The sequence below is a fragment of the Mastomys coucha genome, unplaced genomic scaffold (genome assembly GCF_008632895.1).
Source record: "Mastomys coucha isolate ucsf_1 unplaced genomic scaffold, UCSF_Mcou_1 pScaffold13, whole genome shotgun sequence".
Lineage (NCBI taxonomy): Eukaryota > Metazoa > Chordata > Mammalia > Rodentia > Muridae > Mastomys > Mastomys coucha.
This window is the reverse complement of record NW_022196895.1, coordinates 62335061-62354018: the sequence shown is the minus strand read 5'-3', so window position 1 is coordinate 62354018 and position 18958 is coordinate 62335061. Positions and strand designations below refer to the sequence as shown.

The following is an 18958-nucleotide window of genomic DNA, read 5'->3' as shown; positions in this document are numbered from 1 at the left end:
TGGCCTTGAACACTTGGCCTTCCTGCCCTCATTTTCTGCATGATGGATTATAGGCCTAGGCCACGATGCTCAGTTTTCCCTTCCTTAACTCTCAAATTAATCTGTTTACCTTCCTTTCCTATCCAGAGTGGCTATTAACACAGGACTATGGAAAAAAACAAAGCTTGCGTAGATGTTTCAGCACGGGTCCAATCCTGACAGACCCTGGTCACTTTAAAACAGTGTTTTGCGCCGGGCGGTGGTGGCGCACGCCTTTAATCCCAGCACTTGGGAGGCAGAGGCAGGTGGATTTCTGAGTTCGAGGCCAGCCTGGTCTACAAAGTGAGTTCCAGGACAGCCAGGGCTACTCAGAGAAACCCTGTCTCGAAAAACAAACAAACAAACAAAACAACAACAACAACAACAACAAAAAAAAACCCAAAAAAACCCAGTGTTTTGCTGGGTGTGACAGCACTTAGTCAGGAAGCAAAGACAGGAGGATTGCTGCTTGTCTGAGATCAGTGTGGTCAATACAAGCAGTTTCAGGTCAGCCAGAGATACACAGTAAATATTTAAATAACAACAACAACATCAACAACAAATGGGATCTGGAGAGATGTCTCATCTCGTGAGAGTACTAATTGTTCTTCTAAAGGACCAGAGTTTGATTCCTGGCATGCACACAGCAGCTCACAACTGTCTCTAACTCTACTCATAGGATATCTGACTATGTCTGTTGGTACCAGGCCTGTATGTGGTACACAGACACAACTGTAGGCAAAATATCCACACAATAACAACCACAACTACTAAATAACAATACAGAAAATAAACGGGGTTTTTCCTCCTTCCTTCCTTTCCCTTCTTTTCCAAGACAGGGTTTCTCTGTGTAGCCCTGGCTGTCCTGGAACTCACTCTGTAGATCAGGCTGGCCTCAAACTCAGAAATCTGCCTATCTCTGCTTTCCAAGTGCTGGGATTAAAGACGTACGCCACCATTGCCTAGAGAGACAGAGTCTCTCTACGTAGTCTTGGCTGTTCTGGAATTTTCTATCTATACCAGGCTGGCTTCCAACTTACAGAGACCCACCTGCCTCTGCCTCCTGAAGGTTTGGGATAAAGGCATCTGCCACTATATCTTTGGTGAAAATTATATCTTAATCTGGTCATGCTGGCTCATGCATGTAATCCCAGCACCTGGGAGAAACAGGATTGCCAAGTATTCAAGGCTAGCCTGGGCTACATAAGGAGTTGCAGGTAAGCCTAGCGTGAGACCTAGCCTCAAAAAAAAAAAAATATACATTTCTGGGGTTGGAGAAATGAGTCAGTGGTTAACAGCACTGACTTCCAGAGGTCCTGAGTTCAATTCCCAGCAACCACATGGTGGCTCACAACCATCTGTAATGGGATCTGATGCCCTCTTCTGGTGTGTCTGAAGACAGCTACAGTGTACTCAGATACATAAAATAGATAAATAATCCATTTTTTAAAAAATGTATACATTTCTTTAAAATATTTATTTCCTCTTTTGATGGTTGTTCAGTTAATGAACCTGGGTTGTTATCCCCCCTGCTACTCCTACCCCCTTGGGCTTAGATGATTTCCTTGAAAGACTTTTTTACACTTGCATATGCATTCATGAGATTTGGGAAAACAATACAGTCAGGGCAGCTCTTAAAAATATTAAATTAAAAATATTAATTAAAAATATTATTATTAATTTGCATATATGTGTGTGTGTGTGTGTGTGTGTGTGTGTGTGTATGTCTGTATATGAGCATATGCCTGTGGTTTTGAGCATCCCTTGGAGCTGGACTTACAAGCAGTTGTAAGTTACCTGATATGGATGCTGGAGTTGAACCTAGGTCCTCTGCAAGAACAATACATGTCCCTAGCCACTGAGCCATCTCCCCAGCCTGAGTCAGAGCACTTTAAAAATAATATATGCTGCAGATAATCTGGGCTGTGAGTGACAATCTAGAGATGATGCTTCAGGTCTTTCACTGTTGTCACAGAGGTCAACATGAGCTGAGATGGGGTGGGTGAGAAGAGAGAAACTGTCCAGATCATAGTAACTACTGAGAGGCAACGAAACCCTGTGCTCAGCAAAACCAGCCACGGAGAAACAGAATCAATTCAGGGGCCGAAACTCACAAACTGATAGGGCCTTGCAGGGTCATCATTGGGCCTAGCTTTCTCAGCTTCCATGATCCAGTAGCAGGTGGCAGTCAGGTGTCTTCCAATGCTAAGGTCCAGGATGCATGAAGCCTGGGGCCTTTCAAAATAAATAGTAGCTGAATGTGGTAGGCCATGCCTCAGTTCTCGTGAAACTGAAGCAGGAGGATTACTGTGAGTTTGAGCCGAGATGGGGCTCACAGAGTGAAACTATATCTCATAAACTCCTGCTCACAAAAACATTATGAGAGGAAACAAGGACATGTGAGGGTCCGGAGGATTCTGAAGATCCCAGGGAACATTTGGGGAATGCCATGAGTTAGATGTGCAGTTTGTTTCTGCTTTGCTTTAGCCACGTGATCGGTACATGGTCTATATAACTGTTACATACAGGAGCCACTGGGCGATACAGTAGTAACATGGTTTGTTTCCACCTTAAGCTATAGCTCTGGGGTCTCTGTCTGTCCATGTCTCTCTCTCTCTCTCTCTCTCTCTCTCTCTCACACACACACACACACACACACACACACGCACACATATAAAATGGTTCAATTCTAATTTACTTTTCTATTCTCCCTCACAGTGGCCACCAGAATCTAGTGTGTTTTACTCATCAAACCAACCAGGTCAACCCAGAAAGGAAACTTGGAATAAAGTCTGAAAATGAGACTTCGTAGCTGATGGGATTCCACACTCCAAGGTTTGGATTTGGAATCCTGTAGCTCCTATCATATGACATTGTCGCTTGTTCTGTCTTTTTAAAACGCAGACACACGAATAATAAGAACGAGGTGTTCCCCACAGCACTGCCTGGACTTCTCCTGATACCTGCATGTCATCACCTCTGTGTTAGGCACCTGCACAGGGGCTATCTGCTTCTCACACTTGCTGAAAATACATTGACTCAATTCACTTATACTAAATAGCATCCTTATTTGACTTGTGTTATCCTGCAGCACAGTTTCTGTTTGTCACCAGTCTACCAGTAACAACACTTATCGGACATTCTCGATTAGGATAGAAAAGTGGAAGACCTTTCAGTGTGGCTACCAATGTGTTTGTGAGTTTATGATGATTTCACCTCAGCATCCCCGCTGTCAATCAAAGTCCCATCAAAATCTCATGTCAACTACCAGTAGCCACAGCTAACCCACTTGAGTGCACTGGGCAGCCTCAGAACCTCTCAGCACAATCCACATAGTACAATGTTGTGATCATAAAAAGAGAAAGAGCTATAAGAATATGTTCTGGCCAGGTGTAGGGGAACGGGGTGCCTCGGCGGGCCCATGCCAAGGCATCCCCTCCCCCTGAGGGACCAGACACAGGCTGGTATAGAATAGAGTTTATTTAGGGCATGGGGAGGGGAGTTAAAAGGGTATCAGAGGCAGAGAAAAGCAGAGAGAAGGAGAGAGTAGAGAAGTACAGGCCGGTCATGGCCACATGGAGAGAGGGGGAAAAGGAATGGGGAGAGAGGGGGAGCAAGGGGGCAAGAAGCAAGGGAGAGAAGCAGGAGTAGGAGAGAGAGAAGGGGGCAAGCAGCCCCTTTTATAGGGCCAGGCTTACCTGGCCATTGCTAGGTAACCATGGGAAGAGCATACCTGGCTGCTGCCAGGTATCTGTAGGGGTGGAGTTTATACAGAATGCTAACAGTACATACTAATAAAATGAACAAAACACCTTCTTTGTTAGGAAGGTTTGTTGAACTTCAGATCAAGAGGTTATCACTTCTGTTGTCTGTATTTCATTCACCATTTTCCCTTGATGCCGAGCTGGGATTGGTATTTAGGATAAGTTAAGGCAAAATGGAAAGGTAGACATGTGGAGTGAGAAAAAGAGAAACAGGTAGTATTGAAGGAAAGAAGTACTGGCTGGCTGGGGTCAACTTCATAGAATGTTCTAGAAGCTTTTCAAAAATCTGAAATTCTACAAAGCTACACAGGACAGAGCCCCTTCCTTTGTGTCAATATTTGACAGAAAGCTATCATGTGCAGGGTATCGGTGGCATACACCTTTAATCCCAGCACTTGGGAGGCAGAGGCAGGCGGATTTCTGAGTTCGAGGCCAGCCTGCTCTTCAGAGTGAGTTCCAGGACAGCCAGGACTACATAGAGAAACCCTGTCTTGAAAAAAAGAAAGAAAGAAAGAAAGAAAGAAAGAAAGAAAGAAAGAAAGAGAAGGAAACAAAGAAAGAAACAAAGAAAGAAATGAAGAAAGGAAACTATCGTGCCATGGTGTGATCATGCAGCATTCTGAGGTTTGGCTTGTAAAGCCTGGGAGATGTAGGTCTGTGTGTGCAGGGAAAACACCCACCCCACTTAGTCATGCTTGCCTGACCATAAATTACTCACTAGACAAGGACAACAAAACTGGGGATGTGAACTGGGATTCCACGAGTGATACGGGACACGTGGAAATTCATATTGGTGAAGAGAGCTCTTCTGTGTTGGGGATTGTAGTTCTGTAGTTTACCAGGCAGGTATGAAGTTCTGGTCTCAGTGCCCACAATACATAAAATAAAAAGGGCGGTGTTGTCCTGTCTAATCCCAACATTTCAGGAGGTGGAGGCAGGAGACTAAGAAGTTTCAGGCCATCCCCAGCTACATAGGAAGTCAGAAGTCTCAGCCTCAGAACACCAAAAACTAGAAATGAAAAGGGAGCCTGAAAAGATGCCTCAGTGATAAAGAGTACTTGCTGCTCTTCTGGAAGATCCGAGTTAGGTTCCCAGCACTCTGTCGTCTTCAGTAGCATCCCTATCATCTGAAACTTTGTGTGAGTTAACTTTTAGACTGCCTTAAAATAAATATATAATAATTTCAGGTTGTTTTATTTTGAGATAGAATCTCACATTAGGCTGGCAAGGAACTCCCCACCTAGGCACAGGTGACTTCAACTTCTGAATCTTTTGTTCCACCTCCCAAGTGCTAGTATTGCAGGGGTGCATCATCATGCCCAGATTCATGGGGTACTGACAATTGTGCCCAGGACAAGCACCTTACCAACTGAGCTAAACCTACCCTCCACTCCTACAGCTTTTATTTATTTATTTATTTATTTATGAGCTAGAGTCCTTGTGGCTAAGGTAACCTCAGAACTTGGAACTCAGAACTCAGAACTCAGAACTCGGAACTCGGAACTCGCTGTGTGGCTCAGACTGGCTTTCAGCTTTGGGTCCTTCTGACTCTAGCTCTTAAAGATGGGTGTGCATGACTAAGCTAGCGGAATTGCAGAATTTCAATGAGACATTCTGCATTTTAATGCTTTAAACTTCCATTTCCTTTCTGAACAGCCTCTGGAACCACTCCGATTCCTCTTCTTAGGCAGCTCAGTAATCACTCTCTCATTTTATAAAGAGCACACCGGAAGGCTTTTATCTGCCTTATCTCTTAAGGGGTTGTTGTTGTCTGTTTCTGTTTCTGTTTTTGTTTTTTCCCCCTTCAAGACAGGGTAGCCCTGGCTGGCCTGGGACTCACCCTGTAGAACAGGCTGGCTTTGAACTCAGATCTTCCTGCCTCTGCCTTTCTCGTGTTAGAATCAAAGGCATGTGCTGGGTTTTAGAGTGGAGTGTTTTCCTTGAGAATTTGGAGATCAAGGTTGGCCTTTGAGGCTTTTGGTTTCATTGGTTTTTTGTTTGTTTGTTTTGGCTTTGTTTGACCTACTGACATATTTCCTCCCCCCCCACCCCCCAGGGTTTTTCTGTATAGCCCTGGAACTCACTCTGTAGACCAGGTTGGCCTCAAACTCAGAAATCCACCTGTCTCTGCCTCCCAAATGTGACATATTTACTTTTAACTCTTGTCTGACTGCTGCTTAGGTTCTTTTCATATCAGTAAACCTTTGGCATAAAATCTAAGCCTTTAATGAGGTGGTTTTAAAGGAGTAATCTAATCCGTGATGTAAATGTTGTTTACATGAGGCACTTCCGGGAGACTGAGATTGAATCCCTGCACAAAACTCCCTGGCCTTGATTCATTGTCACGTAATGAGTGTATGTGCTGGTCACCGTGGGAGGGGTGTGGAGGGGCGGTGTTCCAGCCTCCAGAATACACTGCCAGCTCCCTGGCTTTTGTCAATCGTCTGCAGCAGGTTTGGACTTTCCAGAGTGGGCATTTGTTCAGTGACAATTTTAAACTGGACAGCTCCTCCTCTCCTCCAGGGGCTGAAACTTATTTACTCCAGTATTGGAGAGATTTCCTGGAGCTGGAGTTACAGACTACTGTCGGCAGCCGTTGTAGGGATTGATCCTGGACCTCTTGGGAGAGCAGCCAGTGCTCATAACATCTAAACCGTCATGCCAGCCCTTATGATTTGCAGAGTAGGGCTTAGTAAATTGTCCAGGCTTGGGGTTCGAGATAGATCAGTGATTAAGAGCCATTTTTGCTTTTGCTGTAAGACTTGGCTGGATTTGGTTCACAGCCCCCACATGGTGACTCACAACCATCCATAGCTACAGTTTCAGGGGACCCAAATGCCTTCTTTTAAGTTCCATGGGCACCCAGTCACACATGTGGTGCACATGCATACACGCAGACAAAACATTCCCATACAACTGAAAAGATGATAGCTGGGGGATGGCGGTGTATACTTTTAATCTCAGCACTCAGAAAACGGAGGCAGGAGGATCTCTGTGAATTTGAGGCTCACCTGGTCTACAGAGTGAGTTCTAGGACAGCCACGACTACACAGAGAAACTCTGTCTCAAAAAACAAACAAACAAACAAACAAACAAAACTACTACTAACCGTAGTGGCTCATGCCTTTAATCTTAGTACTGGGAAAGCAGAGGCAGGTGGCTATCTATCTGTGTGTTGGAGCCTGGTCCATCCAACAAGTTTCAGGCCATCTGGGACTACACAGTAAGACCCTATCTCAAGCAAACGACACCCCCCTCCCCCCAGACAAAAAAGGTAAAATATCCAGGCTGGCCTTGAATTTCAGATCCTCCTGCCTCAGTCTCCCAAGTACGTGATTACAGACCTGTGGCATCTTGTCAGGCTGTTAGGGATTTTGTTTGTTTTAAAATAACATTTATTTACTCTGTGTATGCACACACCCATGTATGCCACAGCTTATGGAAGAGGTCAGAGGGTAATTTGCAAGAGTTGAGTCTCTCCTTCCACCATATGGGTTCCAGGGATTGAAACTTTATGTTGTCAAACTTGGTGGCCAGCACTGTTACCCACTGAGCCATCTCACCAGGCAGAAATCTCCATTATATTTTAAAGACTTTTTTTTTTTTTTTTTTTAAAGCACAGTTTCAGGTTTGCAACAAAATTGATGACAAAGGAATGCTCCTATATTCTCTACTGCCAGAAACACAACCTCCCTGACTGGTGCTAGAGTCAGGTACCAGGGCCACCGAAGGACAGCAGTTTACACAAGGACTTCTAGCGCTGTGTATTGGATGGCTTTGGAATGTCATTTCTGGGTCAAGTCACCACTGTTGTATGCATGGACCTCCTGGGGGCACAGTCTGAACCTGCTGAAGGAGAGGGCCAAGTATAGGCATCCTTCATCTTGGCATGGACGAAGTAGTCGAGGAAATGAAGGGAGGGTTTGTTACTCATTTATTTGGAAGTAATGGCCGCCTGCCTGACTTCCCACCCAAATGATAGTCTGTGCCCACTATCTGGGGTGACATCCACAGAAGTGGTCACAGAGAGGTTTGCCTGGTCCTGATGCTAATTACCCAGCGCCTGCTCATAAGGCTAGCTCAGGCCAAAATATCCCAGCAACCCAAGGCCCCAGGGTTCTCTTTTACTATAGGTACCAGATGCCTGTCTGCTGGAGTGGCAGAGATAAGCAATGGCCTACTCCCAGGTCTTTGTTTCTCAAATTACTGGCTCTTTAGGACTTTGGCTCTGCGGGAACCAGACTAGCAAACCTGTTTACTAGCCGCCTTTATCTATTGAAAACACATTCCTCTCCTTTTCACTTGATTTACAGCCTATTACAGACACAAGGGATACAAGTCATACCTCCTCTGCTAGAAACTTCAACCCCACAAGGGAGGGATCTATGTCCAGGTCTTTAGAACTCAGTGTCCCCACTGTACCCGGGACAGAAAGGCCAGCCAATGTTTACTAGGGGATCCAGTGAGTGATGACTAAGAATACTTATGGAACATTAGAAAGGTGAGCAGACCTGACCTACTCTCTCTTAATGGTTAACAAATGCTACTACTTGTTGACCTACAGTAACCTATCATAGGTAGCTGTCTCTAGCCTGTGGCAGAGACGAGGCTTTTATTTTTATTTTCTTTTATTGCTAGGCAAGCACTGTTACCTACTGAGCTTCAACCCTAGACAGCAAAACCCTCCTTGTAGACAGTAAAAGAAAACAGAGATGCTATACAACTTGTCTAAGCTGCATCGTTCGGACTGGAAGTGGGTTCCACTCGTTCTCAACTTTCTTGGGCTATCTGCAGCATCAAATTCCAGAGCTGCTAGGGATGGCATCTAAGGAGACGTTTAGTCCTAGTAAAACAAAGGCCTGAAAAGGAGGTGGTAGTGCCAGTGGGGTAAAGTGGCATAGTGTAAGAGTGGCTTTATCCTAAAGGCTGCCGCTGAGCCCTTCAAGGTGAAAGGCCTTGGCTGCCTGGCCTCCCTTACCACAGGTCCTGGATGCATGGCACCATTCTGAAGCGTTCCTCTCTCCCAAGTCAGCCCACCCCAGCTGGCTTGCTCAGGATCTCTAAACAGCACCACTGAGGGTTAGGAATGTAGAGCAGAAGGCTTACCAAGCATAGACCCTTGGGTTTGATCCCAGCATCATAGAACAAAGGGTGCAGTAGCACACATCTGTAATCCTGGCCCCAGCTCTTGGGAAGTAAAGCTGGGAGGAGAAGGATCTCAAGTTCATCCTTGGCACATTAAAAAATAAAAATAAAAAATTAGAGCAGCACGGACAAGTGCTGATGTTAAGCGACAAACATGTGGTCCATGAAGCTCTGTCCTGTGGCAGACAGGACACTGAGACCTTCACTATTCCCCTTTCTCAGCCTGCCTTTGTTTCAACTGACCCTGAGGTCTGAAGCCTGCAGGACTTTCTGTAGCTTCCCCAGCTTCGATTTTCCCTCCATAAGCCCCTGGGCAGGTGGGTGAATGCCCTCACTTTCACCTGTCTCTATGGGAATCCAGAGTGGCCAAAGCGCTTTTTACCCTGGGGCTTCACCTCCTTGTGACTCACTCTGCCCACAGCCCTGAAAGCGAGTAAAAGCTCCACCCTGGAAAAGCAGTTTCCAGGGTCTTCCTTCTACCGAATGGTAACAATGTATGCTTTAGAAGCTCAATGTAGTCTACTCCCTACTGTTGCATAATTGCTCAACTGTGCAGCTGCTGGAGGAGCAAGCTAGATTTAAAGGCTGCACATGAGCTAGACTTGTGGTAGAAGCCTGTCATCCCATTGTGTGAGAAACAGAGGTGGGAGGACTGGGACGAAATGACATCTTTAAGTCATGGAGTGACAAGTCAGTTTAGGGCTACAGGAGACCCTTTCTCATTAAAAAAAAGAAAGAAAGAAAGAAAGAAAGAAAAGGTAGGAGCTGGGTGTTGTGTTGCAAACCTTTAGTCCTAACACTTGGGGGACAGAGGCAGACAGATATATGAATTCCAGGCCAGCCTGATCTACAAAGCAAGTTCTAGGAGAGCCAGGGCTACACGGAGAAACCCTTTCTAGAAAAACAAAACAAAACAAAACAAAAAGCAAGCAAGCAAGCAAACAAACAAACAAAAAAGGAAAGGAGGATTATGTGGAGAGATATATGGTTCCGCATTAGAGAGCACCTGGCTGCTCTTGCAGAGAACCCAGGTTCAATTCCCTGCATGTACTTGGTGGTGGCGGTTCACAACCTTCTGTAATTCCAGTTCCAGGAGACCAGATGTCCTCTTCTAGACTTTACTGGTACCAGGTGGGTGCATACATTGATGTACACACATATACGCAGGCCAAACCCCATATGCAAAAGATTTTTTAAAAATGTATGTTTTCTTTTGGTTTGTAACGGAGTCTCACTGTGTAGCCTTGGTTGGCCTGGAACTTTCTATGTAGTTCAGGCTGGCCTTAAACTCAGAGATCTGTCTGTCTCTGCTGGGATTAAAGGCATAAACTTGCACTGAGGAGGTGACGCCAGAAGGATTAAAAGTTCAAGCTCATCCATAGCAACATTATGAGTTTGGGTCTAGCCTGGGATACATGAAGAACCAAAGGCAGGAAGGATTGTTTTAAGTTCAAGTCCAATTTGGAATACAAGGTGAGTCCCAAGCCAGTTTGGCTAGAAAGTGAAACTCCTCTCCCCTCAAAGGGGGGTGGTGGAATAACAAAAATATCCCTTCTTCAAACAAAAAGAAATGAGTTGTTTCTTTTTCTTTTCTTCTCTTGTTCTATGTAACCGATTGGATTCTTTGTTTCTGCCGATGTAGCAAGATTTCTCCAAACTTAATAGCATAGACTACTGTCTGGCCTTTTGCAGTGTGGTTAAAAGAAAATCCGAGCAACGGAGCACAGGAGTTCTTCTTGTTGCTTAACTCACACACGGAGCACAGGAGTTCTTCTTGTTGCTTAACTCACACACGGAGCACAGGAGTTCTTCTTGTTGCTTAACTCACACAAGCACTTTTTTTTTGCAGGTCTCTCTCTTCTTCCTTCCTTCCTTCCTTCCTTCCTTCCTTCCTTCCTTCCTTCCTTCCTTAAGATTTATTTATTTTATGTATATGAGTACACTGTAGCTGTCTTCAGACCCACCAGAAGAGGGCATCGGATCCCATTACAGATGGTTGTGAGCCACCGTGTGGTTGCTGGGAATTGAACTCAGGACCTCTGGAAGACCAGTCAGTGCCCTTAACCACTGAGCCATCTCTCCAGCCCCCAAGGTCTCCCTTTTCGAATACAAAATTATCACACACTGCAGTTTGGCAAACAGCAACCTGTGGTTGGTGTGCTTTAGCTTTTTTTCTGAAACACTTATCTACTGGACTTAACAAAAGCTATCTTCTTAGCCCTTCTCCCCACCCTTGCATGGTGGGTAACTGATAACCGTTGTTTTTCTGTCTGTGTCGGTCTTCCTGGACAGCAATGATGTATCAGAATTATTTGTTGTAAAATCCTAGCCTGTTTTTCTCAACCAACCTCTTCCTCTTTATTTAATTTTTATGCATATGGTATAAAAGCAGGTATATGCCTGCTTCTATGTCTGCCTACCACCTGAGCGCTTGGTGCCTGTGAAGGCCAGAATCAGGTGTCTTCGATCTCTTGAAATTGGAGTTATAGACAGTTGTTAATCATCATATAGGTTCAGGGAATTGAAGCTGGGTTCTCTGCTAGAGAGGCCAGTGCCCTTAACTGCTGAGCCATCTCTCCACTCCCATGCCTGACTTCTTTAACCTCTTTAAATGGGGTAAAGCAATGCTCAGTTAGGAAACAGAGAAGACTAGGTCTTAAGGTTAAGAGTGAAACTCGGAAGGCTGGAGAGATGGCTCAGGTTCAGGAGAGAGGACCTAGGTTCAGTTGCCAGCACTTACTCAGCAGCTCATATCTGTCTGTAACTCTGGTTCCAGGGATTTGATACCCTCACACAGACATACACGCAGGCAAAAACACCATTGTAGATAAAATAAAAATGAATGAATTGGGCTGGAGAGATGGCTCAGCAGTTAAGAGCATTGACTGCTCTTCCAGAGGTCCTGAGTTCAAATCCCAGCAACTACAGGGTAGCTCACAACCACCTGTAATGAGAACTGACGCCCTCTTCTGGTGTGTCTGAAGACAGCTACAATGTACTTACATAAAATAATAAATAAATATTTTTTTTTTTTAAAAAGTAAATGAAGGCCGGGCGGTGGTAGCGCACACCTTTGATCCTAGCACTTGGGAGGCAGAGGCAGGCGGATTTCTGAGTTCGAGGCCAGCCTGGTCTACAGAGTGAGTTCCAGGACAGCCAGGGCTACACACAGAGAAACACTGCTTCAAACAAACAAACAAAAAGAATGAATCATTAAAGAATGAAACTCACTTTGGAGCCCAGAGCCCAGTTGAATTTTCAGGGACAGACCTAAGGAAGAATGGGAGGGAAAGAAGGTATGTGTGGTGTGTGTGAGTGTGTGTGTGTGTGTGTGTGTGTGTGTGTGTGTGTGTGTGTGTTTCTGCTCTAGATATGTATGAATGGAGACATTCTGTTTCACTTTACACAGGAAGGAAATGAGTCTTCTGATTTCCTCCAGCTTGGAAGAATCAACAGTTTGGCTTTTACTGGCTAAGGGTTAATTGCGGCAGTGTCTGTATCTGTGGTGACTGCTGTTTCTCATTAAACCCAGAAGTTTTTTTGTGGGAGCTGCAAAGAGAACTGCCTGAGGGGCTAAGAAACAAGTTTGTCTCCTGAAGGCAGTCTGGTAGAGTGGGAGGCACTGCAGCCAGAGTGAATGAAGGCTGACACAGCTCTTGGTCAAGGGCTCAGAGCAGGAACCTTCCTGCCTGGCCCATCATTATTTTTAATTGTTCTACTGAGGATAACTAAGATCAATAAAGCCTGCAGGAGGTTTTCCAAGCCACTTAACTCAGAATGATAGGGGTGCCAACAGGTACTGGGCTTATAAACCAGTCTTTATTATTGCTTGGCTGAGCCAGGTCTCCAAAGGAGCTATAAAATTTTATGGTTTGCTTTAACAAGCTGACTTTGGGAGTCAGGGTTTGGTCTGGGTAAAATTTCCCTCTAGAATAATGTTTCTCAACCTGTGGGTCTCAGCCCTTTCGGTAGTCAATCGACCCTTCACAAAGATCACACATCCAGATATCTTGTGTATCAGATATTTGTATCACAGTTTTTTAAAAGTAGCAAGATTACAGTTATGAAGTAGCAAGGAAATAATTTTGTGGTTGGGGGGGGGGCACCACCACAGGAGGCACTGTCTTAGAGCGTCTCAGCATGAGGAAGGTGGAGGATCACTGCCCTAGGAGCTAAGTCACCCAGCCCTGCCCTGACTTTGTGGGTTGGTGGACTGAAGTTGAATGTCTCCTAGGAATACTTTGCTGACTCCCTGTGTGGGGATGCCCTTGTCACAGTGGCTGCCTGTGTATGTGGGTGGAGCTTTTGCTATTGTTAGGAGACAGGATCTTGCTATGTTACCTACACCATCCTCACACTCAAAATCTTCCCGTCTCCGTTTTTTTGATGCTGGGATTACAGGTGCATGCTACCTTACACGCTTGGCATTTTTTGTTTGAAGTATAATTATGTCCGTTTCCTGACTGGCCCTTTATTGTTGCTGTTATTTTTACTGTTGCAGCTTTCGAAGTCATTTTAGGGCTAGTAAACTTGAAAATAATATTTTTATCACTTCTTTTAAATGCTCCTGTTTTCTTACAAGAAACTGGTGCTGAATTTCTTTCCAATTTATTGGCTTTTCCATTGAAATATAATTTAAATACATCCAAATTATTTGGATGGGGGAGTAGCTCATCCATGGGGAGAGAATGGGTTTTGTATGAGTAAGACATTTGGTTTGATCATTAAAACTCCAACAAATAAAAAGGTAAATGTAAAGACTTGATATGTGTGGTATGCCTATTACTAAGCCCTGGAAAAATAACGATTCAGCTGTGAGAACTCAAAACACATGGGCTGGGAGATGGCTAAGTACGGAGTAAACTTGACAAACTGAGTTTGATCACTGGAGTCCCCTTCAGGAAGCCTAATGCAGTGGCATGGATCTGTAATCCTGGTGCTCCCACGGCAGAATGGAAGGCAGAGACAGGAGACTTGAGCAGAAGCTCTAAGACTAGCTGCATGATGTACGTACAAACTATGAATCACCTTGAGAAACAGCTGAGACCCTGCTCATGAAGGTTGTCTTCTGATCCCCTACATACAGCTGTAGCATGGGTGTCTGGAAGTCACTCTGTAGACCAGGCTGGCCTCTAACTCAGAGATCTGCCTGCCTTCACCTCCTGAATGTTTGGACTAAAGGTGTGTGCTACCACTGCCCTGCAAAAAAATTTCTTTCTTTCTTTTTTAAATTACACATATGTATGTTATAGTTACGTGATTCTTCTCCTTAACTCCCCTTCTAATTTTAAACTAATTACTGATTTTAACAAGGAAGATTGCTGTTACTACAGCTGTAATAATCCTTGATCTTTGTTCTGTTTACTCCTAGAAATAGTGTTACATATTTATCTTAAACTCTTTTGTTAGATGCCAACTTATGCATTTATATTTACATATATAATGTATAAATGAAATCCTAATATAAGAATACAAATTCTCTCACCAGAAATAAATTATAAGCAATAAAAAAAAATTAAGCTTAATTTGGTGTAGTTTTTTCCTATTAATTAATTTATTTATTCAGTTTACAACCTAGTCTCCCTATCACATAGCTCCTCCCCCATTCCCTTCACCTCTGAGAAAGGGAAGGTCCCTTCCAGGGAACAAACCCACCCTGGCACTGCAGAATTAGGCACATCCTCCCCTACTGAGGCCAGACAAGACAGCCTAGTTAGGGGAACGGGAGCCACAAGTAGGCAACAGAGTCAGGGTGAGCCCTTGCTCAAGTTGTTGGGGGATCTGCAGGAAGACCAAGCTGTACATCTGCTTCATATGTGGAGAGGCCCTTTGATTGGTGGTTCAGTCTCTGGGAGCCTGCAAGGATCCAGGTTAGATGACTGTTGGCCTTCTTGTAGAGTTCCTGGTTCCTCAAGACTTCCAGAGCTCTAATATTTGTCTGTGGATCTGCATCTGTTTCAGTCAGCTGCTGGGTGGAGCGTCTCAGAGGACAGTTATGCTAGGCTCCTGTCTGTAAATCCATCCAGGCTGACACAAACAATTTGAGTCTCCAAGGAAGTTGAAGGAGGAAGGCAGGCTAGAAGTGTGTCTGTATAGATCTTCTGAGGACAACTTGGCACATACACACACACACACACACACACACACACACACACACACACACACACCCCAACTTGGCAGGGGTTGGTACTGCCTTCACTTATGTCATTTAGATCTCCATGGAGACATGGCTGACTGGCAGGTTCATCAAAGTTGAGTTCATAGTGGTCTCTATGAAATTGAGGTGCACAGTCACAGAAATAAGTCCCAAGAACATCCTGACACATGGCACCATGTAGACATATGCCCTTTAAAAGATTTATTTATTTATTTTTATGTACACCCGCTGTCTTCGGACACACCAGAAGAAGGCATCAGATCCCATTCCAGATGGTTGTGAGACACCCTGTGGTGGCTGGGAATTGAACTCAGGCCCTCTAAAAGAGCAGCCAGTGCTCTTAACCACTGAGCCATCTCTCCAGCCTGGAGTTTACTTTCTAATCTATAATTAAATACATATTTATGCTAAGGAAATAACGATGTTTAAAATGAAGAACTTTGCATCTTGGTGTCTAGGTCACTGAAATCACTTTGGACCATTCAGTTAGTTTCTGTCATGGTAGAAGGGCTGTTATCTACTTGGGTCTGTGTGAGTCTGGTGAGACACCTTTGCTCCGATGCAGATCTTGAACGAGGAGCTGAAATCAGGCCTTGCAATGCTTTGTACAGGAGCAGTCTCTCCTGTGTCTCACTATACCCTGCAGCCTCTGTACCATCATATGAAACTTGCAGGCAGGCAGGCATCGAACATACTTCAGCTATTACACTACTTTCTATTCCCAAGTTTGACAAGCACCCCTGACTAAGCCACACGTAAATGCTAGATACTCTGATGCCTATTCTAAATATTGTTTTCCTGCCAACAGCCAAGTTAAATGGTCAAAATTTGTTGTCCTGAAGTACCTTGATGATTTGTCCTTAGATTGCCAATTTGTTTCTTGAATACTGTAGTTTGAAAATCTTTACATATGAGCTTCATGATTTCTAATGCATCCTTGAACCTTGCAGTATCTTTGGTAGACCTTTCTATCAACCTATGTCCCACTCGAAATGCTGTTATCTAGCTTAGTAATACATCCATTTTCTACTTCTGCTTGCTTGGTGGACTTGTATATGTTCTGCGCACCATCTTATTGTGGAGAAGCAAGAACAAATGCCTCATTGCCCATTTCCACCAATCCCTTATTGCTGAGTTGGTTCCAATTACTGCGAGACTCGAGACTCGAGATTCCTGTTGGTCTGCGCTGGGCCCCTGGCGGCCTACCCTGTTGCTAAGGCTGCAGAAAGCTTCTGTGGACCACGCCCTTTGCCAGGGCTGCCACCACCAGGCCTTCGAGACACCATGACAGTTCTATACCCCCTTCAATCGTCTGGCGAGCGGAGCTTGTTTTAAAAGTATATGTTTTTGCCTATAAGTGATGTATGTACGTCATGTGCTTCTTGCCCTTGGCCATGTCTGCTGCCAAGACTTCAATGCATAGAAGCGTGGAATGAAAGTGCTTCAGGGAGAGACATGAAGAACTTTACGATAGTTTACTTCTCAAGTGTGCGCTTGGGGTCAGAATGCTCTCATTGCCTTCCTCGCCACACATGCAAGAGATGAGAGCTGTTTTACTTTCAGCACTAGGGTGTGCTACAAACATCTACAGAGCCAAGAAGAGAAAAGATGCTAATGCTGGTGGCCACTGGCCTCCTAACCCACTCATAGGCCTGAGAAGATGCCCTCTTATTCACACGATCTTTTCCCTGATAAAGCACTCATGCAAGACTCCAAAGATCCAGTGATTACGAGTTCAACATTGCAGACGGGCCAGATGTCAAATAAAATCCACAACGGCTCAAGTTTCTGCATTAAAGTTTGGTTCATTTTTAAAGAAGTTGGCCAGATGTTCAGAGGTTAAGAGCACCAGGGAGCCTGGGGTTCAATTCTGAGAACCTGTATGATGGCTTACAACATTTGTAATTCCAGCTCCAGGGGGCTCCAATGCCCTCTTTTAGCTTCCACAAGCACTGCATGCATGTGGTATATGGATACAAACTCTGACACACATACACACATGCACATAAAAATGAAGAATAAATTTAAAAGCTATTCATTTGTATATGTGTGTGTTGGGTCCTCTGGAAAAGCAGCCAGTGTTCTTACCTACTGACTTATTTCTACATTACAACTTCCCTTCCCTTCCCTCTACAAACTTTTTTTTTTTTTTTTTTTTTTTTTTTTTTTTTTTTTTTTTTTTTTTTTTTTTTTTTTTTTTTTAAAGACAGGGTTTCTCTGTGTAGCCCTGGCTGTCTTGGAACTCACTCTGTACACCAGGGTAGCCTTGAACTCAGAGATCTGCCTGCCTCTGTCTCCTGAGTACTGGGATTAAAGGCGTGCAACACTATGCTGGGCTTCTCCAGACTTCTTCAGCATGCAGGAAACAGGCAGAGCGGGAGCATCTCTCCCTGCTAAAGATAAGTTTACTAAAGGAATAAGTTTACAAAAGGGGAAGCGGGCAATGCTCTTAGTTGCAAGACGAGCACTTGTCAATGGTTTATGAGGCTGAGGCTGTGGATGTAGGTTCACTGATAGAGCGCTTATGTTAGATCCCCGACAACCCATAAAACCTCAGCATCTGGGAGATGATTCAGGAGTTAACCTGAAGGTCATGTTTTTCTCATGGCCCTGGAAGTAGCATGATGTTCTCACTATGCTGTGCTGGAGGTTGGTGCCTCCCTGTAATCCTAGCCTTCAGGGGATGAGATGGGGTGGTGGTGGTGGTGGTGGTGGTGGTGGTGGTGGAGGTGGTGGTGGAGGAGGTGGTGGTGGAGGTGGTGGTGATGGTGGTGAAGGTGGTGATGGTGGTGGTTGACTTTGAAACCAGTCTGACCTACATAATGAGACCCTGTCTTAAAAACAACAGAAGTCCAAACCACAAAACTTTAAGTTCACCTTGAAGTAATGTATGCCCAGTTTATTGTTATAGACAAAGTGTAGATTGCAGATTGCAACTAGTGGTTATCTGTGGTCTGGGCTCGCTGTTAAAAAAAGCTCCTTCAACTGAGTTTCAATCCTGTTGAGTCCTTTCCAATCTTTCCTTGCTCGCTTGAGGCAGCCACTAGGTCTCTGATGAGGCACCTGACTCCTTTACGAGTGAGAGGAGAGGGCGGGGCAGCTGCCGGAGGCTTCCTTGCAGTCAGGAGTGCAGTGCAGACCACAGGCTGCTGCTCTGTAAGATAGCACAAAGCCGCTTCCCCCACCCCACCACTGAGCTGTCCAGTTCCACCTTAGGTCACCCAGAGTAGGCTTCACTCCAGGCGCCTGCCAAGTGTGGGCTTCTTTCAACTTCCGCAGGCCATAACCGGTCCAAACTTGTTCCTGCTAAGGGTGACTCAGTTCTTGCTGCGATAAAGGGAAAGGATTAAGAAAGGATATTTGACTTTAGTGATTTTTGCCTTCCCTGCCCTGAAGGCATGTTTTGACAGGAAACTTTTCCCCAGCCCTTAGGAGACCGAGAAGGAGCTCTTGCTTATCAATACTGTCTGGGATCTTCATCTCAGCGACTTAGACTTTTCCCTTTTGAAGGGTCTTGCTGTTCTTTACAAAGCTCAAATGCCTCCCACTCGCAGTCCAAAGCCGCTGAGCTACTGTGCCGTGGGGAAATCGCTTTTATGAATTCTATAATTATTGTCTAATTCTGAAATTCTACTTTAGTATGCTATATCCTATTGTTTTGTTTTTGGGACAGTCTCATCGGTCCTAACAGCTTGAACTCAACGGGTGGTCTTGAACTCCTGATTCTCCACCCTCAGCCTCTCAGGCACTGGGCTCACCATGCCCAGCATCTTTTGTATTTTCATTCACAAAGGAGTCATTTGTCAGAGTGAACATTTAAGATGTATCATATTCAGGAATTTATTAGGCTCTTCAGTAGTTAACAGTTTGTGAG

At 44.8% G+C, this 18958-nt stretch overlaps 1 pseudogene; it reads right to left on the bottom strand.

Annotated features, from left to right (window-relative positions):
• Window positions 1-15670: 15670 nt before the first annotated feature.
• LOC116087485 lies at window positions 15671-16188 on the bottom strand (annotated as a pseudogene).
• Window positions 16189-18958: the final 2770 nt, after the last annotated feature.